The sequence below is a fragment of the Ictalurus furcatus genome, chromosome 1 (assembly GCF_023375685.1).
Source record: "Ictalurus furcatus strain D&B chromosome 1, Billie_1.0, whole genome shotgun sequence".
NCBI lineage: Eukaryota > Metazoa > Chordata > Actinopteri > Siluriformes > Ictaluridae > Ictalurus > Ictalurus furcatus.
This window is the reverse complement of record NC_071255.1, coordinates 26,142,360-26,167,870: the sequence shown is the minus strand read 5'-3', so window position 1 is coordinate 26,167,870 and position 25,511 is coordinate 26,142,360. Positions and strand designations below refer to the sequence as shown.

The 25,511-nt window shown below is 38.6% G+C and overlaps 1 protein-coding gene across 1 annotated transcript in view; it reads right to left on the bottom strand.

Moving 5' to 3' along the window:
- adgrb1a (adhesion G protein-coupled receptor B1a) overlaps positions 1-13,736 on the bottom strand; it is a 90,271-nt gene extending 76,535 nt beyond the window's left edge. Inside the window, exon 1 of the mRNA XM_053634500.1 lies at positions 13,226-13,736. The gene's annotated coding sequence lies outside the window, so the exon portion shown is untranslated. The remainder of the gene's footprint in view (positions 1-13,225) is intronic.
- Positions 13,737-25,511: the final 11,775 nt, after the last annotated feature.

The following is a 25,511-nucleotide window of genomic DNA, read 5'->3' as shown; positions in this document are numbered from 1 at the left end:
TTCTGTCTGATGCCAAGAAAGTATGTGTGTGTATGTCTGTGTGTGTGTGTGTGTGTGTGTGTGTGTGTGTGTGTGTGTGTGTGTGTGCGCGCACATGAGTGTGTTTTGGAGAGAGCTCTGAAGATGAACTGGCTAATCGCTCATAATACAAAGTCTTGCAAAGGAGATGTTGCAGATGGCAGAGAGACTGTCAAAACATCCCTTCCTCTCTATCACAAATAATAGTACAGATAATGATGGCTTTGTGCCAAAGCACAATCATATACATATGAGAGGGACTAGCAAATCAAATCAAGCCATATCACATTCAGATCAAATGAGCCAGACAGCTCGTTTCATTTTAAAGGCAAAGAAATGGATTAGGACTTGGGGGTATTGTATTCTACTGCAGTAGCCTCTTTTATCTAGAGTCCATCAGATGGACTCATTTACTCAAATCATTGTAAGCTCATGTTAAATTGCAAGTTGGGCCAAGAAAACAATGCTAAGTTATCCTGGTATGCCACAAATTAAACTGCAATCACAGTATCTGCCTTTATGAAGAGAATGTTTCTCTCCAAATTATACATGCACCCCATATGGAATATTTGCTTGATGAAAACTTTATGAAAAGCTTGCAGTGTTAGTTAGTGGTGTCACTAGCAACAAAAGAATGTGCTTTTTAATAAGAGCTTGACTTCTTCAGTCACGTAACTCCATGCCCATCGTTAATTCGGATGACAGTATAGTTAAACAGAGTAGCATCTTTTGAGTTTTCCCTTCCCTGAGTTGCCTTAACCACAAACACACACACACACACACACACACACACACACAGACATAGGGAGAGAGAGAGAGAGAGAGAGAGAGAGAGAGGGATCTGTTCAATTCCTCCGTTCAATTCCTCCGATAGCAGTACTAACAATCACAATCTGTTGGCTGAGTCTATTCTGGGTGACTGACAGGAAACATCTGCTTGAGGAGATAAGGAATATAAGTAGATGTCTATAGCACTAATTTGGACTAAAAAGAAAATACCATAGTTATGTTAAATAAGGAAATAAATGTAAAATAAAAATACACCAATGTCCTTCTAACACAGCTCTGAAACAATCTCTAGTGTCTAGTGTTATGCTAGTTAACCTCTAGTGAAAAAGTGATCAGTGAACACACACTATATAAAGAAGCCCACCAGATAAATGGTGAAATGTTTTCAAGACTTTACATCCAGTCACTTTAAAAGTGACACCTTGCAAAATTGATACTTTAGGGTTGTTTGCTATTTGGTTTGATTAGTTTTCTCACTGCACATAATTAGAGGCATGAGACCTTGAGACATGTACTGAGTTATGTGCTCTTGTTTACTATGCCCTGTGCTTTGGTTCTCTTTTAGTCATGTCTACGCCCCATCTTGTCATTGGTTTGTTATCAGATTGTGTTCACCTGTTCCGTGTTAGTCCCTGAATTAGTTTGTCTATGTATACCTTGCTGTTCCATGTATCAGGCCAAAGTCTTATGGTGCTTTTTGTATTATTAAATCTGAGACTTGTTTTCTAGTTTCCACATTCATTCTTGTTTTCAACCTTTGCGGTTTGATATTGATTATGGATTATCCTTGTTTGATGTTCTCTGTCCGTGTTTGGACACCCGCTATGGACTCAAATTATTATTCTTGCATTCGCCCCAATAAAGCTCATGCATGATTTTAACATAACTAGCTCCCTGCCTCTCAACACATGTTACAATGGGCAGCATAAACAAAAATAAATTCTCTGAAACAGCAGTCCTATGGATGAATTTTACAGAAAAGACAAATTGAAATTAAAACAGATTTTGGGTAAGATTCATCTGTAATAAACATGCAGAGCCCACTTCTAAACAGCCTCTGATTATGAGCATGTCAACTTGCATTTGTGCAAGTGTTTCAAACAAAGTGATATCAACTAGCAAGCAGGAACACTAGTTAGCATCTAGATCTGACATTGACAAGACAAATTCATAAGTCCTGCGTTACATTATACCTACCTAAATATGCTGTTTGGTTAGAAATACGCCACATCATGAAAGAAACATGTGTTTAAATCTGACAACTGCCCTTAGACTTTAGGTTTTACATGTTTTGTTTTTTTGTTCAGTTCAGGGAAACATTTTGAAATGCTTGTCAATGGCAGCTGCATATATGCTATTTACTACATATAAAATTTTGGAGCATCCCTTTAACCCTACTATTATGTATTTAAATTGTCTTGGATGACTGAACACAGAATACATTCTGCTCTTCCCCTTCACTTGGACAATGCAGCAGAGACAATGAGCATTCTGCTCTTACTGCTGATTATCTCAGCTATGATTCTTGTACTATTTTGCTGAAGCTAACATCAGCATTTGAAAATAATACACTAGAACAGGAACCCTAAGGCAACACTTTAGATCATAAACTCACCTTCACTTGACCTCACTCTCAATCACAACAGTCCTGCTGCCCTCCTTCAAGCACCTGTCTCTCCTAAACAAGGCGAGAGACACTGTAGCCACTGACCTCACTGCGGCTCGGCAGAAAACAAGTGTTTGAGTGTGTTTATGTGTGTGGGGGCGCTGGGAGCACAATGCCAGCTCAGTGCAAGTACTGTGGGAGTCAGGGGGACACAGAAAGAGGGACTAAGAATCACCGTGTGGGAGAGAGAGGAAGAGATGTGAGAGTGCGAGGGAGGCAGAGAGCATGTGGGAATGAGATAGAGGGTAGAGAATCTCTGGGAAAGCCGAGTTGAACGGAGCTATTGAGTGCGGGCTTCTCGCCTCTGCCTTCATTAACATGCAGATGGGAACATCTGTCCACACTCTGCCATGACGGCTGAAATATTTACGACTTGCTGTTTACCAAAAGAGGACCTGTCTTACGTGCCCATGGGTGCATCGCATTCTTTCTCCAAATTATCTTTCTCTTTCCTTTCACTTTCTCTCTATCTCTCTTGCGCTCTCTCTTCAACCCACAACTCTGAGCCTGGCATGCTGCTTTGTCTGATAATGGTGACGCTGAGTGACAGTTTTTAATCCTGTCCTCCTCTAATGATATTTGCTTCTCCTCTGCGCATTGGTCGGCTATCAAAATGTCACAGGCAGATTTACACAAGTCCAACCTTCCAAACACAGCTTATTTTAGCCTGCTGCTTTGCAGAGAATGGGAAAATCCATATCTAATAGAAATCAATGGGGGAATTTACATGAGGTAACGGCCTCTAATGTCTCTGTACACAGGCCTGAATAAACATACACATAAATTAAGAAGGGACATGTGTTCGCTGCAGAGCTGCAGCAGCAGATAAGAAGGGAACACAGCAACCTTTCGTGAGGGAACAAGCTTCTTAGGTCACGCTACACATCCTCAGTAGTGTATAGAAAAGAGTTGAGTTGAATTGTCAATCGTGACAATGATTAGCCATATAGTCAATGTCACATTCACTGTGAAACACAAACCTCTATAGCTGTACTATTCACTGTATTTTAATTGTGATCATGATTTTTTTTACCTTCCTCAATTAAGGAATCATAATATTTTTTTTTTATTTTTTATTTTTTTTCAAATAAAGAAACATTGGCAACTGCAATATTGGTGAGCTTAAATAAAGTTAGTTAACTGACAAAGATTAAAGTTGCTTACTTTAACACAGATCACAAGCAATTTATTCATATAACAGTATGTGGTTGAATATTGTGCTGGAATATTTATTTATGTATTTACATGTTGAGTATAATTCTGTTTATAATCATCATTTAAAAGTTCACCCAGATAATTAATTCGACTAAGGTCTCATTCTGATTCAAAGATTTATATATTTGAAGGAATACAGGCTTATAATGTACACGGTGAAAGAGAAGATTTACTGTGTAATACTGTGTAATTATTAAAATGATTAAAATCATGATCGCCAGTGCTGTGTAGATCAGAAACAAGTGGGCTTCTGTTTTCTTTCAACATCTTGAGCTACAGTACATCTTGATTTTTGTAAATCTGCTTTGTGACAATGTCCATTGCATACAAATGTTTGTCTCTATACAAATAAAACCGTGTAAAATTAGTCCATACAGGATTTTTTTTGTGATTGTTGTGGCCAAAAATGCTTGATTTTGTGGGAAAATATGCTGTAATTTTGAAAAATTGCTAGCTCCCCTGAATATTGCACATTTTATCACATTATCATCCATCTTTACACTCTTAGAAAATCTGAAACTCTTCAGGGTTCTTCGATTGTCCCTCCAGGGAAACCCTTAAACGTTCTACATAAAATAAGAAAGTACAACAGAGTGTTTCCTTCTCGGAAAAGGTTCAAATTAGAACTCTTTTTTGGAAGCTAAGAAACTTTAATTATCCAGTCAACTCTTAAAGAACCCTTGAAGAACAGTTTGTCTCGAAGTGTAGTAACCTCGATAACTATGTATCTGACTGTGTTGTGGCCCAGGCAGCTGAAGGGCTTTGATGCGATTGCTCATCACAGTGCTGAATGAAGCACAACAGGCCTTCAGGGCATAATTACCCAATGTCAACAGTTAGTTCTCTCACACACTGGCTTCACAGCAGGGTCTTATTAAGAGCCCAGAGCATACTATCGATAGTCTGCTTATCCATATATGCCAGTTTCATGTCCTCAACATCATGGCCTCGGGAAGAATAAGTGAAGCTGTTACAGTGTCCTGTCTGTAGAGTCTTAGTGCAGTGACAGTGGCGTCACCTCAGCGCTGTATATGGTTGAAGAGGGATAAGAGTTCTGCTGCTATCTGAATGCTGACAGTCAGACGTTCACTGTCAGTTACTGAGGGATGACCCATAGTATCCATCAAACTGTCCATCCTTGAGAGACTCAGAGAGCCAGATAGGGAGGGGGAGAAAGAGAGAGAGAGAGAGAGAGAGAGAGAGAGAGAGAGAGATCAAACATCTCTAACCTGATAGTAACAATATATCTCTGACTTTTCATGGTCTCTGAGGAGACACAGAAAGACACAGTGTGACAGAGAAACACCCTATATCCTTTGGATGCATGTCCCATGTCCTGACACATTCACACACACACACGCGCACACACACACCCGCACACACGCATGCATGCATGCACACACACACAAACACACACACAATCAAATGTGCACAGTAAACATTACATGCTGCTGCAGTTTGCCTGAAGAAAAAAAAAAAAAACATTTGTGCAGAATTTGGCACTTAATGGGATGGAAAGACAGAGGTCGCGCTGCCTCAGACAAATAAAAAGTCTCAAAATGCTGACAGGGCCAGATTGGACAGGCTACATTACTGCGAACAGATGCTTCTACTGTCTTAACTTCTTTTTCTTCTTTTTTGTTGAAGGGAAAACATGCAAAATATATTTATAGTAAACAAGGAGATGAATTCAAGCCTGATTACTGACAGGTTGTTTTTTTTTTCTTTATTTCAAAGGCTGTTTCTTCACTGCCACATTAGAGAATGAGGAATTAGTGGATGAGATGCATTTGCGTACATCTGTTCCTCCACAACACACACGAAACAGCATGAGACAATTACAATAGTTGGCACAATATCACAAAAGCACCATATGAGCCCCGAAAATGAGGAGTAAACTTTCTTGTTAAACCTAGGAACAATTCAATCATTGTAAGACTAAAAAAGATAACTATATCAGTTAGTACTAAATGTTCCAAATGAATTTATATAACTTAGGAACAATGTCCTGAAGACAGGCAGGATGACATAAATGGCATAGCCTCAATGAGCGGTTATCAAACTTGATTATGCTATAGGATACTATTTAGTGAATTGTTAGAGTAAATTTGTAACAGGTAGTGGAGAATCAACAACATAGACATCTAGCATACAGTCTAGCAGATCATTTTGGGCAGTTTTCATTTTGACCAGTTCAAATGTGTTTGAGGTAACATGGGTTAACCACCAAATTACATGCCAAAAAACACAAGAAAGACCTGAAACTAGCCCAAGAAAATTTGGTCATTGGAAAAAGAAGGATGTTTTTTTTCTTTGTCAGCGTTTGCATAAAATAACAAGTACAGTATTTCACACATATTTCTGATGTACAGACATTATTGACTCCATAATACCCCTTTCCCACTCTCAATCTTTTCAATATATTTTATAATAGAAATGGTTCTGTACATCACAGACGCACTGCGTCTGCACGTTGATCTTTGCTCAACACAAAACTAAAGTAAAACCATGTAGTGTCTTGGCTCCACAAACACAATGGCAGAGTTACAAAAACACAATGGTAGAGTTAATAAAAGTACTGCACAGGTTCAGGCCTCTTGAGATCCTGTAGGATTTATACACAGAACGGAGATGGTGATGTCAGATAGTGTGGATTATGCATGCACTTCACATCAAAGCTACCCTTGTTCTCACTGCAGAACACAGTGAGTGTAAAAAGAACATTTATGTTTCATTCATGTCCTATTACAGATGCTTTGATTTAATTTTGTACACATGCTGATCTTAAACTGACACCAAGGAGCAATGAAATCATGGGGCTTTGATTCATTGTGTAAAATTACACAGGCACTCCAAGATGTAATGATTTAGAGCCATTGAAATGATTCCCAGCCTCGGATGAATTGCAGACAGTTGCACTTTGTAAACATATGCAGAATGAATCACTAGATAATGGAGAAATAATTAAATATACGGTACAAAAGATAACAGTGAGGTGTTCTCACTGCTTTCAGAGGGACTCAGTGTAAATAAAAGGTCAGAGGCCTTTGAACGGTAAATGGATGTGAAATAGAACAATAACCATCATCACTCTCCAGTATGTCACCCACGGTTTATGTGTGAATGTGCGTATGTGCTGAATACTATAGAAAATAAAAGCTTGAAAAATGAAAAACACTACAGAACATATGTCAAATTAGAGTTGAGGATATATCAAACACAAATTCTTCACTTCACAGCTGTTAGCTGTTTTGCAAACACATGCATTTGCAACTGTCTTAACTCCTATATGAATCTGCGCACCAATAAGGTCTGGGACTTGAATTGAACAAATGTCTGCAGAGCTCATTTTCATTTCTTTAATAGCAGGGAGTTATCAGTGCTTATCAACTGCATGTGCTGAACAGGCCGCAAAAAGAGCTGCATTCGGTGCTTTGCTGTGTTTTATCTCATCTGCTATCAGCAGTACTTCCACTCGTCCTGTGGCTGAGAAAGAGAAAGGACATGTACATTTACATATAAGTGGGCAGGACTGTGGTATCCCCACTGATGTGCATCATTCTGACTTTAGCGTCTGTAATTAGCTAAGATAGGTGGCATGTCTCTCCAACAAAATTTACGCCTGCACATGTGAATTCCACCTTGTTACCTTTCATGGGGTTACACTCCTTAATTAGAACAGTGTGATAGAGGTGTGTTCTCCTTCACGAGATCCTCACAGCTTTATTTTTAGTGCTGTCTAATCTTGTGGGCTAAAAGACACTCAGTCATGCCCAAAAACTAAGGCAAAAAGCTTCATTAAGTAAGGAATAAGACACAAAAGGGTGTGCTGTTAAATGACAATAACCCCGTGATAGAGTGGAGTGATTATTTTCCCATAAGAGCACATCTCAAAGTGTTTTATTCCTCTTATGCCATAGCAATTTGCCAACAATTATACTTTTAATTTATTAATAAATGACGTGCTTTTTAACCATTTATAATCGCATTTAATGTTGTGGAAGGTCCGTCAGACAAGTTAGTTCATTTACATTATAGCAGCTATAAACAGCCCTTCCCTCACCATCCTCTTTTTATCAAGGTTAACAAATGAAAGTCACAGCTTGTCATGTTACTGAGGCTATGGATATGGATAAATTTGAAAACGTATTCTCTTTTCTACATTTTGGTCTACGGTCTACACTCAGGCAGCGTTGTTATCCAGCGAAAACAGTGCTTTTTGAAAATGCTCTCCCAAATGGATAAATTTGAAAACGCCATTTTCGCATTGCAGTATTGACTGAGAATATGGAGATATTCAAAAACGTTGATGTATTTTCAGTCATGTGATGCAGTCATGTGACCCATTCAATTCAAAACAAACAAGACAGTGCACAATGTTGTACTGCAGTTGTTGTGCCTGCTATCCAGTTTTATCGAGTTGCTAAAGATTAATGTCACTTTGTACAACCTTCAGATTCACTTTTAAATAAATGCCTGATGGAAATGAAGGGGAATGAAATGAGAAGCCGAGAAGCACAAATTCCTCTGTCCTGAAAACTCTCCCATCAAAATACTCTACTATCAAAAATTTCTTTGTTAAATAACAACACATTTTTTACAAATAATTTTACATTACAGCTGTTTGAATAACACTGTAGCCAGAGCTGCTGTTATAGAAAATTAAGCAAAACCTTCTGACCAATCAGATTAGAGCACGTAACAGCGACGTGGTAAGATTTACTATGCACGCTATACTGTAGTAGAACAAGACAATGAGTCAACATAAATGTTAACTTAAAATTGCATTCACAATTGAGAGTAATTCCAGTGCTGTTTCTTATCATGGATTACCTCACTTTGGTTCTGTTCACAATAACAGCTTGAGCAGATTGCACAGAAGTGTGGCATCCATCTCAGTATCTCTGTGTGACAGTGGAAAGTCGCCATCTTCTTTAACAAGGCATGGGACGTGGACAGGGACAGCTAATGTTTTATGTCTTCCCTCCCTTCTTTATTCTATGCCCATGGTCACTTCTGTGTCTGCCAGCACCCCGGCAAAGCTTCATTAGAGAGAAACATAGACCCTGATTAGGATCCCAATTTGAGGAGCGAGCCACCAAATGCAATCTAGTTAAGTCCTGATTGCTGGGCTGAGGATAGCCAGAGGCTGTGAAACTCTTTCTGTTGGGTTTTTAACCCACAAATCACTGAGCCTGCCTCCTGCTCCCAAACTTTCTCTATTCCAGCCCTCGAAATGTTCAGCAAAAAGGTCACAGTGCTTCATCAGAGTGTCTGAGCTCAGCTGGTATAATGAGAACAAATTCTCGATGTCCTTTGATTGTACAGGGCAGCAATGTTGTCAGCCTTAGAATTATCAGATTTAATGCACTTAATTGTGGCCATATTAGCTCACAGACACAGCAGCTATTATTCACAGTCAAGTGTAATTACACTTACACTTTCAGTATGCTAAGGTCCCCTGTACTCTGTACATAGTGTGTAATATGCACATTTATACCACAACAATGTTGAATTCTCAAATGTGATTGGTCAGAAGTGGTTGATTACCGTTCAGCAACAGCACGGCTCGGACAGCACTGTGGGCTGTATTTCACATCACAGGTTTATATCATTATTATTATGTGCTGGTTCTACTCTGTTATTTTTTCTTTAGCAGCAGCTCATTCATAGGAACCTGTATGGCAGATGCTCCACATAATATAAGACTAAAAATGAACAGATTAATAAAGAGTGTTATTATTAACCAAGGATCCATATATAGTTGTTGATATGGTGAAGCTTTCTGCAAAGAGATGTTTCTCGGGTATAATAGTCAATTAGTTTTCTGCCATGCCAACTTTGTTTTTTCCACTTTTACAGTAAGGTGACCAGCTGCATTTTTTAAATTAACTTTAAGAATAAGAAAAAAAAAAGAGAGGCTGGTGAAGGAACGACTGTTTACAGCTGCTATAATGTAAGTAATAACAGTAACTGACTTGTCTCATGAATGTTCTACAACATTAAGTGTAACTATAAACAGTAATAAAAGATATATTTTTAATATAAAATATTTAAAGTTGATATATTTTAAGACAGTCTCTCCAGGATTTTGTGATTTTGCAATTGCAGAAATGAACACAAAATCAAGCAAACTGCAGTATTCGGAGGAGCGTGCAATATTTCAAAATTAACAGGATTTTCTGCAGATTTGGGCCAAGACACGTCATGTGTGAAATTGCAATTTCGCCAATTCAAGTAGTTTTTCCGCAAAATCAGCACAAAAACCTTCGCAAGTTGCATCGCAAATTTGGAAAAAAGCCACAGCAATATCAAGCATTTTTGGTCACAACAATCACAAAAAATAGACTGTATAGGCTGTTTATACAAATAATAAAAATATAACGTGTCATTTTTTAATAAATTCAAAATTGTAATCGCTGGCAAATTACTGTGGTATAAGAGGAATAAAACACTTCATGATGTACCAACTTCGAGGTGGTAACAGCATCACACCACACCACACTCACTGATTAGTTTCTTATAACAGCACACCCAGTTGTGTTAGTAAATACAGTAAAATAGTAAATACAATACTTACCACATAGTATATCTGTACATAGTAAAAGCATCAGCAGATATTCTAGTTCCAGTGAAAACGATCTTAAATTGTCAGCCGTGAATCTCCAAGCCCGGTGTGAAATGAGCTGATATTTTTTCCAGAGACATGTTAAAAAAAAAAGTGAAAACACCTTTGTGTCAAGAGCTACAGTACGTCTCAAGCCTGTATGCTGATGTTCACAAGGAAGAATGAGGAATGTATTTGCTGGGCATGTTTTATGGAAATATATATTTACACAAAGTTAGCCCTTTCTCTCTTTATGGTCCTGCCTGCAGCTAGGGGTCTGCTGTGAAGGTGAAGGAGCCTAAATGGCAAAAGTGGGGAAGATAACAGTGGGTAGGCAGGAGAGAAAGAGAGAGAGAGAGAGAGAGAGAGAGAGAGAGAGAGAGCAGGGTCTGAGGAGGCAGGAGGCACAAAAACAAAGCGAGGCATCTAGGCTGAAAGGTACGCATGGCTGCCCTCCAAAAGCCAACTGTGCCGGCGTGCCCCATCTCATCCCCTTCTGTGATTAAAACTGTGCTGTCAGGCTACTCTTGCAAAGGCTATTTTTATTCTTAATGTATCCCTCTCTCCTTCTGCTTTAGATTAAAAAAGAAAACCAAGCTTGCCAAACATCTGGGACCATAGGGTAAGAGTTTTGTGCTGTTCATCTTTGCCGCTGGAAATAACCCAGTGACAAGCAAAAAGCATGTTTTAACAGAGTCAATTAATTTTATGCTTTTTTAATTGAAAGCAGCATTTGTATAGTGTATAGAACTATAAACATTATTAAAGCTAATATAGCTATAATAACAACATATTAATAACAATACATTTTTCACAAGTATTATTATTGTTGTTGTTTTTATTACTATTATTATGGATAACACAATCACAATACATTTAAAAAAATACATTTTCTACTATATTTTTAATTCCACTAAAAATGAATGTGTCATGCATTACAGTAGATCAAGATGATGAAACAATATGGATTTTGTGATAAATATCACAGTGCCATTTTTGAGATATTGTTTGTATCTTTTGTATCTTACAATATTTTTGTGCCTGATTCTTTTCATTTATCTGCTTTTTCTACATTATGCATGGTTTCAAATGTTTGTTACATGCGGTTCAAGTGTTTGATTGGCGCTTTGTTAGCAAAACAAATAACTGAAAATGTCTTCATGTATTATATGATATAATATTTTCCCCACCCCGAACAGGCATGATAACCTTTTGGTCAGGAGTCTTCTCAGTAGGTTTTCATTCCAGCTCAGCAGGATCACATCTCATTACAGTTGTTTAATCAATTAACCTGTCTCTTCACTCTCAGAAAACAGTACCTTTTCTCATCGCTGATGTGATACTTTCAAGGGTACAGCTTGTGACCCCCAGTATGTATCTGTTACCTACAGAGATGCAAAGTATACCATTAAAGCTTTACTCTTATTGTGACTAATTACAGTCCATTTATGTAGCAGTGCGTTTTTTAAAAATAGGCTACACTATATTTTTGTTTTCAGGTGAAAGATGCATATTAAAGGTACAACACATGTACCCTTGAGGGTAACACCACCGTGACAAGAAAAGGTACTATTTTTATATGAGTGTTCTGGCTACATCATTTAGGTGTGGACTGAAGATTCCTGGTGTGTGTGTGTGTGTGTGTGTGTGTGTGTGTGTGTGTGTGTGTGTGCGCGCGCGCGCGCCTGGCTGAGGTTAGGTTAGGCACATGTACCACTGAGACTCTTAGTCGTGCGCCCTGAGGTGTCTCCCGTTTTGGGTAATATGAGAATAGTGCGCTAATATCTCTTATAGCCCCCTATCGCTCAAACCCGGCATTACAACCACGAGTCCGTGCGCTCTGGGAAAATCTACTGCCTGCGCTCACACACTCTCATTCCCAGTGCCATACACTTACGTGTGCTCTGTAGCCGAAATCATGAATGCAACATGTGCTCATCTATAACAGGTGCTGGAAATGTTTACGGATAAAGCCAAAAAAGAGAGAGATTTATTCTTAATAAGAGTCATCCTTTTGGATTAGTCCGGCATCCGCAGAGACGCACGAAATGCTTGTGCGTTCCTGCATTGAACGCTTCATTCCAGCAGCATGCAGGGGATTTAACGGATTTGCAGTAGACACACACACACACACACACACACACACATATTGTACAGTAATAGCTTAATTGTATACACACAACCTTTTTACATACACAAACTCTACAGTTAAGCCCAACATGCGCAAAAATGTCAACGGCACGAAAAGTGCGCGTTTCTGATCAACTGTACTGTTAAAGCACTCAAACCAGTCGAAATATGTATGAAGTTAGGTGCGTAGTCCCATCCCTGTCACTGAGGGTAAAAATAAGAATGAGAGAGGCTACAGCAAGCCGAAAAGGACAGACTTCACACTTTTAAAAGGAGACCATAGGGTGATAATCCAGAGGGAGATCTGACAGGACGCAAGTGCGGCGCCTCACAACGGGAAATGAAAAGAAAACAGATGGCACCATTCTCAGGTGAATTTCTGTGTTCTTTTTGCGCATGGGAAATATTTCCTTTATTATAGCTTCAGAAATGTAACGGATTTATAGCCTACGAACTAATCAACCCGCCTAACCGATAGGCAGTAAGCCTTCAGAAAGAATCAGTTTAAAACAAAATGCGTAGTTTAGAACATAACAACAATAAATAAATAAATAAACAAACAAACATGGACACTTATTTCCGTTTAAGTAAAATGTGCTGTCATGAAGCCCACAGGGTCACCATATTAATATTCTCTCACAAATGTATATTCTCGGTTTCTAATGGGGTTTTCACACTTTTGGAATAGAACCATGTTTGGGATAAACGCATCAGACCATGAGTGTGAAGTTCTCAAACGCGCGCACACACACACACACACACGTCTATAGGAATATCGGGAAGGGAAGCAGGGGGTTTACCTCTGTAAAGTTGGCATCTCCACTCGCCAGACGCAATCGTTCAAAAACCTTTCCCAAAAGTCCTCTACCATTCCGCCAACTTGTCCAAAAATATGTCCAATTTTCCTTCTTTCAACAGGCTAGAGCTGTTCAGTTGGTCTTCCGCGGATTTCTGGGAAAACCCGAAACACAAAGCGCAATTAAATGAAGAATCCGTCCATTCGGAGCAGTGCGCAACTCCAGTTCAAATGTCTGCCACTCTCATAAAATGTGTCCTTGAGGAATTCTCTTTGTGTCACCACGAAAGGTGTGCAATAAATCCGAAAGTCTTAATCTTGTTGTCCTGTTTGTTTGAGATTAAAGTGCCCCTCGGGGGGAGTGCAGGCTCCGGGGAGATGTGCTCGGGTCTGTCTCGTGTCCTCTGTGCTGAGGGACTGTGGAATTCCTGCTCGCGGCTCTGTCCTGATGTCCCTCTGCCCGGCCGTCTGTCCGCACTAAACACATTCGGGCTTTGAAACCCGGGGGTTCGTCACTGAAGTGTTTAGCTTGCAACGGCGCCCCCTAGTGGAGATGCAGCAATCGGCAGGTCAAACTGTAGTAGAGCGAGCGAGTGAGAGAGAGAGAGAGAGAGAGAGAGAGAGAGAGAGAGGCACTTCTTTGAAGGACGTGGACTGCTAGGCATAGACTTGTTTAATATTTAAGAATAGTCTAACATTTATTTATTTATTTATTTATTTATTTAAATGAGCATCAACATGATACAGACATGATCTTGTGTCGACTGCCTGTGTGAGTGCTGCTTCTTCTCCCTATGTGTGTGTGTTTGGTGACGTTCCTCTGGGTTCTCTGGTTTCCTCTGAACTTCCAAAACATGCCAGGAGGTGGATTGGCTATGCTCAATTGCCCCTAGGAGTAAGTGAGCGTGTGCAAGGTGCCCCACAATGAACTGGCGTCTCATCCAGTGTCCATCAAAACCTGTGATTCTGTGGTTCCTATGGTTCCTGTGATGTTAAGTGTGGCGTTTACAGCCAGAGACAAAGATGGTTTTGTAGTTTACTAAGCAACACATTAGGGTGCAAATGAGATTCAGTTTTGACTGGGCAGCCAATTATATTGTCTTTTATTATGAAAGTACTAGCAACAGGCACATTTGTCTCTCTCAGAAGGGTTGTTTATTTTTTAGGCTACTAGAGTCATACACAAGCTAATATTGACATCCTAAATAGACTAAACTTTCCATTTATTAAAAAAAATAAAAATAAAAACTAGATCTTGTGGGGTGTCATATCCCCCAAACCAAAAGTGGTTTAAGCTGCCCAGCAGATAAATTCATCACTTCAACACAGCTAATATTGGATGAATGCTGGGACCCTAAAGCTACATTGCTGAGTCCAGCAACAAAAATGCAAAACATACTGAAGCTGCACCTTCCCATGCACCCCACCCTCATCGATGCCCTGCGTCCTCTAGTATCCGGCTGCAGTGAGAAGCTTCACCCAGTCTGGTGTTTCTCAAAAAGCCCTAGGGTTACTTTCACTGAAGCTGAGTCTTTGCCTAGAGTTGGGCTTTGTTTTCAGGGCTTCACCTGGATCTTACCCTGTAGTTCAGCCCTCTCACAGCTTCTGCATGCCTCGTTCTTTTGGAAACAGGCAGCTTCCTGCATGCTGTGTGCTGACAGGATTTCTCTAGTCCCAGGATAGCTGTAGGAAGCTTATCATATTAAAGCTGTTCTATATAGAAAAAAGCTAATCTCTGCCAGACCCTGCCAGACTTCAGTGAGTCTGTCATCATGAAGTCTGTGTCAGGATGTGTCAGTCACACTGAAGCTTTTCTTTTTATGAGAGTAATGGTTGAACAAGCATAGTCTGAGGAGTAGGGGTAAAACTGTGCACACATGTTAACTTTGCACCCTGTACATCTTTGCTTTTTGTACTTAGACTATGGGTTTAGGGAGAATTTTTTTTTTTTTTACATGCAAAGCCTTAAGGAAAGCAATAAGCCTTCCATAATATCAGTTATTGTGTGCCTTGTCCAGTGCATAGGTTTCAGACACCCCCCCCCCATTATGCTCAAGCTCATGGATTATTTATTAAAGTTTTTTTGTCCTTGGCCCAAGCCCCATCACTGGAGAAATCTGAGTTTATACTTGAACTGAGAGGGGTCCCTGTCTGATTTATGTCTCTCGCACACAACATACACATACAGTAAATAAACAGACATGCAAATGTACATAGAGAAGCACCACAAAAGTTAGAAGTAATCTAAAAAAAAATCTGTGAGTATATTATAAGTGATATATCTGGTGCTAAAAATATAGCACAGAAAAACATCAAAATAACATAAATGCTTCTTCATATTGCTAAGAACAGAAATATATAGAAAGCTTAACTGAGAGCACCTGACTGAATGTGACTCACCTTCAGCAGTCATCTTATTTCAGCCGCAATTTACTGATGTACTTGTGTGTCAGTTACATGTGGCAGCATGGGACAAAAAAGTTTGATACCACTAGTGAAAATGCTTCAATTCTGCATTCTTTTCTAATTTAATACAACAATTTTCATTACACATTAAATTATTGACAATAACCTAGGTGAAAATCTTTGAAATATTTACACAAATTTCAGAGTTTCAGTGTTTTTGAGCTGACATGCACTCCACAAGTGTATGTAAATGCTTATGATCCATTTTAGATCAAATCCATCAGAGTGTCATCAACACATGCTTCAATAGAAGAGATTAGGCATGAGGAAAATCTGACCTTTTTACAAAGCGGTTAACATGATCAATATCACAAATTTGCTTACATTTAAAGTTGTGTTTTTGTCAGTGGATGTTCATGGATGCTCACTTCTCGGTTGGTCCGTAACACTTTCAGTTAAATTTGTTAATACGTTTAGCAACAGTGTCGTATGTGATGTACTTGCCATGTTACCTGTTTCCATCGTAATCTTGTGACAGCTTCCTGATCCAGCCATGAAAATTATTTCAATACGTTCTTCTTTTGTCAAAGGCATTCTTAAAGTGTGTGTGTGTGTGTGTGTATATATATATATATATATATATATATATATATATATATATATATATATATATATATATATATATATATATTATATATATAGCTAAAACTTGTTAATTTCCCCTATGTATGTAATCACCCTGTATATTTCAGACTCGATCTACCTCTCTCTGCCACATAACACTGCCACATGACTGAGATGCAGCTTTACACAGTCTGAGAGCAGGAGCTTATGTAAACCTGAAGAGCTGGTGTCATATGCATCACTAACCATTAACTGCCATGATTTATTCACTACTTTACCAAACGGCCATAAATGAATCACTGAAATATTCATAGCATGCAAATTAAGCATCTTTTCACAGATTTCCAGCCTATAAGCTTTAAAGCAGTATGTATATAGAGATTTATGTTAATAGTGTTGACCCAAAGGACTGCTCAGATGGACCCGAGCTTTGTTGACACTCATGTCTTCATGCATTCATTTGGCATATACTGAGAATTCAGCAGCAAGGCAGAATCCAATCTAAACTTATACCTCGGTAGTTAAAGGGTAAGACTTTTATCAAGGGGCCTTGCAGTGCTTCTTTGGCAATCCTGGCATTTGAATTCAAAAGCTCACTGGTAGGGAGCATGTACCTTTAACAGATTTTCCACTATTTTCGTGTTCTATGCAGGTATGACCTTCGATATTCATCTTGGTGGGTGTTTTGATTGTGTTTCACGATATGTGTTTCAGTACACCTATACCTATATTCACATTTATCAAGTATGCCTACCATATACAGTAGGTACTCATTGTAGGTTTATATTTTTGCAAGCCTATAAAAGTCACCCTGTTTGCTGTACATCAATAAAAAGGGACCGCTATAGGACGACTCTAGTTGAAAAGTCAGCATACAGTACTGACACTGATGTGATAGCGAATGTTGCACTGGGCTATTATTTGAACCTAGAACTGCATGAATTTCCTTATAAAGGAAAATAAGGGCTTGGAGGTCTATTTTCTATTGTCATATTACTGTATATAGAGCTTCCCTTTGTGTAGATTATTGTTGTTAACTCAGAATTTAAGCAGAAACACTGCTCAAAATTCCAGGTAAAAATAGACAAAGCCTGACACCTACCCTTCACTGATCTCTGTAATGCACCATTAAAAAAAACAATTCTGCCTATCACAAAAGAAAATTTTATGGCATGTCATCTTTTCATGACAGCCTTGGGGCATGCCTTATTCAACGAATAAATGTGGCAGAAGGGAACATTCTCTGCCAACTGGGGAAAAAAATGGTTTTAACGCAGCCCCTAGTGCGTCAACACTGAAAGCATCATCACATCCTCCATCTGTCTGGTTTAGCTCTGCAGCCACCCACTCCAAGACCAAGCCACAACGCGCTGTCAAAGTCACTGACTGCAGCCTTCCAACCAATAACGATCTGCATAAACCAAGGGCATAGAAGTATGTCTGTGAATTAGTCACAACTTGAATACTTCGTTCATTCCTAGCACTTTCTTTGAGTAAATGAAAATGAGTCTGTTAAAATAGGAGAAGTCCTGTATTTCTGTTACCCAAACCCGCCACAGCCATCCTTCTAAAACTAAACCACTATTTGAAGTCCTGCAGTAGCATAATCGGCGTGAGCCGTGACAGTCCATATTTACATATCTGTACACACCGTATTTACATATCTGCATTAATGACTGCATACAAAGTGTACGTAACTGTGTGGGTTATAAGTCATGGCTATTATTCATTATTATTTCCTGAAAAATTGGTGGTATATAGAGAACAAGTCTAAATGAATTAAATAACTTTCAAGGAAAAAAGGTACTAAACTGTATTTTCTTTCAGGGAACAAAGGCTTGTCAGTGGGAAGTTACCTTCAAGGGTACATCTTTTGTATATTTTATTTAAAGTAACTAGAGGATATAGTTTAATTTTTCATTTAACTCATTCAGGCAAATAGTCAGCTGTAGATTTAATGAAACATTTATAATGTTTGTACATTAGGGAACAAATGTATCTCTACTGTACCTTTATTTGTGCCCCAGAAAATGTGTTTAAATTTTACTACTGTACTTAAATTACATTGTTCCAGTGCAAACTAAACTCACATCCAATACAGACCTATGTGACAAAATATCACTGCATAATTGAATAAGTGTATATGTTTGTTTCAATGTATTCTTTAACCATTTGCTAGTTAAATGTTTACACTGGACAGTACAGACATACATCAGTTGCATGACTGTGGGAAAATTGTCAGTTGTTTTCCCTGACCCAACCTAAGTCTTGCTCAAATTGTGTTGAGTTCATGTTCAATTATCCTTTAAAAATAAGAGAAACTGGCACACTGGTAGCATCTTACAGCATGTCTGTAGGATGTCTTATTAGCCTTAATAAAGCCTTAAAGTTATTCACTGCAAATTATATTATTCAGAACTTTTCTGTAACTGCAGTTGAAATAATGGAAACAGTATGTAGTTACGAGTGAGCAATAGAAATCTGGAACCGCCAAAATGTCCTGGCATTTTAAAAGGTTCATCTGAAAATCTGTCAGAAAATCTGAACATTAGAAGTATAATGATCAGTATTGTAGTTATTACAGGTGTAGCAGGCTGCAGTTATATCAGCAGAACAACACTGCAGTTTTAATGAACAAGCTTGCTAAACTGAAATTTCTAATTTATAATGCATATATAGAGGAAATGTTTATAGGGCATTAAACATCCAGCCATCCATTTTCTGCACTGCTTATCCTACAAAGGGTCGTGGAGGAGCCTGGAGCCTCTCCGAAGGGAACTCGGGGCACAAGGCAAGGGACACCCTGGACAGGCTGTGAACCCATTACAGGGCACAATCACACACCCATTCACACACTACGGACAATTTGGAAATGCCAATTAGCCTACAGCACATGTCTTTGGACTGGGGGAGGAAACCGGAGTACCTTGAGTAAACCCCGAAGCACAGGGAGAACATGCAAACTGGGCCATCTATTTATTGTATCCTATTCCCTTATTTCTCAGGTCTGCTCTCTGACAAGTAACATGCACACTAAGACACACACACAGCCACACGCAATTAGTGTAAACCCTTTTTGTGGTTGGTGCAGTCAAAGTTTCAATTATCAATTTGCTGTATTTCTGGATGAAATGTAGATTACACGACGATGGAGAGAAAGCAGACAGGCTGGCCAGAAAAGACAGGTGCAGCAAAGTGTTTAAATATAAACAGGCCTTTAAATTCCAAATCAGCAGCTAGTGATTGTGATGGTGTGCAGAGCAATGATTAGAAAGCAATGCCACAGCCTAACTAATTAAATGAGGCTAAGGATTGAAGCATTCTTTTATATCAGCCTTTATTTACAACTAGTTTGTGCTTGTCTCTACAGAAGCAAAACAGCTTTTATTGTTTTGTCTATCAGAAACTTCACTAAGCTACATAAAGTGCAATGTTGGCTAGCAGGAACGATGGATTTGAAACTACAGTTAACCAAGCTTAATCTTAGCAAGCTGTGCTACTTCTTTGTAACACGTCATTGAACTCCATGACTTCACTCTGTGACACACATAATTCTGTCAGGTATGAAAGTATGTACGCAAGTGCAGGTATACAAAGGTTTATTGATCATAGCAAACACTACAAAGTCCTAACACAAAATCTAAATCAAGGTGCAGGCAAGGGTCAAGCGATCAATAATCAACATGGACTAGGGCAGGCATGAGCAAGTAGAGAAAATCAGAAATGAGATCAGAAACCAACAATGTCAATCAATATACAACAGCTTGGTAACAACTGATATAAACAAACGCAGAGCGTATACTTCACAAAATGTGCTTATGTAGTGTGTAGCTGATTGAGCCCAGGAGTGGGCAATCAATGGTCCGGTGAAAATTGATTGAGTGCACATAATGGCTGTGAATTGTAGTCCTCAGTGGCCATGTTTGTAGGCTGCGAGTTTAATACCAATACCAGCATTTCCATGTGGTGTGTCTTAAATTATTACTTTTGTTAGCATTTTTTAACTTTATTTGACATCCTATACGCAGTTTGTTTGAGTCTAATGACTTTTAATTGTTTAATGACTTAAACGGTCTTGCTTGATGTACCATGACAGAAATGCATGTGATTAAGCTAACAAATTTATATGACATATAAAACTTAAATATTTTTAAGTTTTTCATTTTTGGTGACGTTTTACAAAGTGAGGACGTGGTCAAGTCACTGGAAATTCAGTTATCACTGTCCCAATTTGTAGTGAGTCAGTGTATACGATATACTGATTCATAACCTAGGGAGCTAGGGAGCTGATTGAGACACACCAACAACAAAGGCAAATAGTACATGCCCTCAGTATTAGTGTCCCAATCAACAATTTGGTGGATTCTTCTGAATTTTTGTTAGTGCTAGTAACTTGCACTAACGAGACTTGAAAATGGAGCACAAGTGGTAATAGCTGAAATCTAATGAAAGCTTTCTTAAATAAATTATTGAAATATATAAAAATGATTAGAATGGATTTGATTCACCTTTAGCATATTGTTTGACTGACTGTATGTGAAAATAGGTAATGTAATGGGATAATGTAACTATTAGCAGAATTTTAGAATCCGTTGTGTCATTAGATTAAAAAAAAAACGTGCACACTGCATGTACATCTGTGTGGAAAGATATACCATAGTTCACATTCTAAAAATGACCAATAGGAATAACCCCATTCTGTCTCAACTAGCATGTCAATAATGATTACATCTTAATTTCTGTGGGAAAAGAGGTTTTGTGCTTTTTCTTCAGTACAAAGACACTCCAGGAAGCATTATTTTCAACCATACCAATTTTTTGTGTGATGAGCATGAGTACATTGTGGGGACCTTCCTATCTCTGTGATTTATACACAGATTGCTTATCCCATGGGAGTCTATCATAATCATGACAAACATCTTCAAGCAACATTACATGTATACAGTATGTCCGGAAGTCTTATTTCATCTGAATAGTATGTAGAATTTCATATCATAAATGCTATACATTATTACTGAATACTTTGTTGTTTATTACAATATTTTTCTTATACAACCATGGTGAGCAGAAAAGGATCACAGAATGCACAACCTGTAGACCCTTGAAGGCTGGTTCCGCTCCTGTCTTCCAAGACAGGCTACAGTGGGAAAAGGATCACAGAAACTCGATATGTAAAGACTGGAAAAATATTACCTGGTCATTTGTTGTAGCCTATCCACTTCAAGCTTCAGTGTGTTATGGATTCTGAAATGCTTTTCTTCTCACCACGTTTGTAGTGTTTACATCCTGTGTCATTTGAGTAATCATAGCTTTCTCCTGCATAACTGACAGTCATTATATATGTTGTGTTTTTCGCACCATTCTGTGTAAACTTTATAGAATGTTGTGTATGAAAATCCTAGGAGATCAGGAGTTTCAGAAATACTCCAACCAGCTTGTCTGGCACCAAGAACCATGCCATGGTCAAAACCACTTTTTCTATTCTTATGCTTGATGTGAACTTTAGCTGAAGCTTTAGACCTGTGTCTGCATGATTTTATGTATTGTTCTGCTGCCATGTGATTGGCTAATTGGATAACTGCATGAATGAACAGGTGTACAGGTGTTCCTAGTTGATGTAGTTTCACTAATGCTATTTTGGACAAATGTAGGCGGGCACTTTAAATCTAATTGCTGAGTTTATTTTTGTTCCCAGTCTGCTTCTGTGGCTAGGTTAGATTTAAACATTCATGGTGTTACTGTGATTATGTTTTGAAGCACACATTAGTGTTCACTCAGCTCTGTTTATAAAGCTGAAATTCTTGCATTTTTTCCTTAAAGTATAAGAAAGAAAAAATTAACCAATAAAAGAAAGAAAACAAGCAGTTTATGTGTGTTTGACCGACTGGTTATTGTAATCATTTACCCAGAGTGAACATGGTTTATACAAAAATGACAACAACAACAACAACAACAACACACACACACACACACACACACACACACAGGACAGGGATGCATACTAACAGACAATCCATATGTTGCTGTTACAAAAACAACATAAATTGCTATTTACAGTACATGTCTATACATGTTTTTCCTCATGCTTTTTCTCACCTCCTACATACAGTTATACTCCTTAATGTCTTTTTTTATTGCCAACTCCAACTTTGTCTCACTGATAAGTCTGATATGCGTCGCTGGTTAGATGGGCTATTTGAGAACTGAATATGAGGGAGTGCTAATATGAATGGAATTTTTAAGCTTATTAAACTTGTTAAGGCTGATCTAATTGTCAGCCATAGATTGTCTGTAGCTCAACTGAATGGAAGACCTTGTTCTCATGCTTTCACATGCGAATGCTATATGAAGTATGAATTATGAACCATTTAACCCTGCAGCCGTGCCTTTGACTTGAAATTTCAGTTGCTGGTGAAAGAAAGTGTTTTTTTTTTTTTTTTTTTCCTGGCAGGGTATCTTGAAAATGTGTGTGTTTCAGGTGGGAGCACTTAGCATGGGTCTGCACTGGGAGGAAGGTGTTTGGGGACAAGCTAAAGGGGTAATGCCTAACAAAGCACAACTAAGCCCTGTTGTTCCACATATTTTTATGTGAATGCTCTCTCTTTCTCTCTGAGCACTGAGTTGAACGTATGTACTGTGTCCATGAGCAGTGTTGGGTAAGTTACTCAAAAAAATAATCCACTACAGATTACTAATTACAACTTTAAAATTGTCATTTGATTACTGATTACTGCATGTAAAAAGTAATCAGATTACTAATTACTTTACTTTCACGTTACTTTCAAAACCTTCAAAAATACACTACAAAGTGAAACTCATAGTTCTTTCAGTAATTTTAGCATGTGTCAATGTATGACATGGTCAGAAAAAGTTGGGTGCTGTCACTGTATGTAGCACTACCAGACTGATAAAATATAACATTTTTATAACTAGGCTAGTTTGGTGTCGTTTGCCAAGGGAGACACAACTAAGTTATCATGCAAAGTACATTATATTTCCTTATGCTCTGCTCATATCATGTTTATATAAACTGGACTCATATAGACATTTACACACCTAGTTTTCCTGCTCAGCATGAGAGGATGTTACTGTTTCAGTTTCAACCCCTTTACTGGATTAAAAATCTGCGTATATCCATTTTCCCTCACACTGACTGTGAGCTAGCGTTTAGTAGAATTGAGAGCTGTCAGCCAGTAAGACACGAGTGTTTCCACGTATTTTCCTGTAAACCCTGTCTGGTCTTGCCGTAATATAAAATTACTGGCAGTCTTCTTTTACTGACGTTTAGTTACATAGTGACAAACCACTCCAAGTGGAAAATGTTAGTTTTCTAATGAAAGAAATTAATATTTTGTTTCTTTGTAATTAATATAACACACACACACACACAATGCAAAACAGAAGCTTTTATTTGTAGAACTTGCTCAATAAGTCCACCATTTTTTCTTAATACACAAATTCATGTACAGTGCATCTGGAAAGTATTCACAGTGCTTCACTTTTTCCACATTTTGTTATGTTACAGCCTTATTCCAAAATGGATTAAATTAATTATTTTCCTCAAAATTCTACAAACAATACCCCATAATGTCAACGTGAAAGAAGTTTGTTTGAATCTTTGCAAATTTATTAAAAATAAAAAACAAAAAAAGCACATAAGTATTCACAGCCTTTGCCATGACACTCAAAATTGAGCTCAGGTGCATCCTGTTTCCACTGATGGTCCTTGAGATGTTTCTACAACTTGATTGGAGTCCACCTGTGGTAAAGTCAGTTGATTGGACATGATTTGGAAAGGCACACACCTGTCTATATAAGGTCCCACAGTTAACAATCTATGTCAGAGCACAAACCAAGCCATGAAGTCCAAGGAATTGTCTGTAGACCTCAGAGACAGGATTGTATCGAGGCACAGATCTGGGGAAGGGTACAGAAACATTTCTGCAGCATTGAACATCCCAATGAGCACAGTGGCCTCCATCATCTGTAAATGGAAGAAGTTTGGAACCACCAGGACTGTTCCTAGAGCTGGCCGCCCGGCAAAACTGAGCGATCGGGGGAGAAGGGCCTTAGGGAGGTGACCAAAAACCCAATGGTCACTCTGACAGAGCTCCATCGTGTCTCTGTGGAGAGAGAAGAACCTTCCAGAAGAACAGCCATCTGTGCAGCACTCCACCAATCAGGCCTGTATGGTAGAGTGACCAGATGGAAGCCACTCCTCAGTAAAAGGCACAAGACAGCCCACCTGGAGTTTTCCAAAAGGCACCTGAAGGACTCTCAGACCAAGACCAACACAAAGATTGAGCTCTTTGGCCTGAATGGCAAACATCATGTCCAGAGGAAACCAGGCACCAGTCATCACCTAGCCAATACCATCCCTACTTTGAAGCATGGTAGTGGCAGCATCATGCTGTGGGGATGTTTTTCAGCGGCAGGAACTGGGAGACTAATCAGGATCGAGGGAAAGATGAATGCAGCAATGTACAGAGACATCCTTGATGAAAACCTGCTCCAGAGCACTCTGGACCTCAGACTGGGGCAAAGGTTCATCTTCCAACAGGACAACGACCCTAAGCACACAGCCAAGATAACAAAGGAGTGGCTACAGGACAACTCTGTGAGTTGAGTGGCCCAGCAAGAGCCCAGACTTGAACCCGATTGAACATCTCTGGAGAGATCTGAAAATAGCTGTGCACCGATGCTCCCCATCCAACCTGATGGAGCTTGAGAGGTCCTGCAAAGAAGAATGGGAGAAACTGCCCAAAAATAGGTGTGCCAAGCTTGTAGCACCATACTCAAAAAGACTTGAGGCTGTAATTGGTGCCAAAGGTGCTTCAACAAAGTATTAAGCAAAGGCTGTGAATACTTATGTACATGTGCTTTTTTGTTTTTTATTTTTAATAAATTTGCAAAGATTTCAAACAAACATCTTTCACACTGACATTATGTGGTATTGTTGGTAGAATTTTGAGGAAAATAATAAATTTAATCCATTTTGGAATAAAGCTGTACCATAACAAAATGTGGAAAAAGTGCAGCGCTGTGAATACTTTCCGGATGTACTGTATCTATCTATAATATATATATATATATATATATATATATATATATATATATATATATATATATATATATATATACACACAATGATATTTGTGTAATATGAATAATTGCTAAGCAATGAGTAAAACATCTTTAATTCAATCATTCAGTGTCCTGTAGGTCAAAGTTTCAGTGAAATACCCAGAGGAAGTGTACAT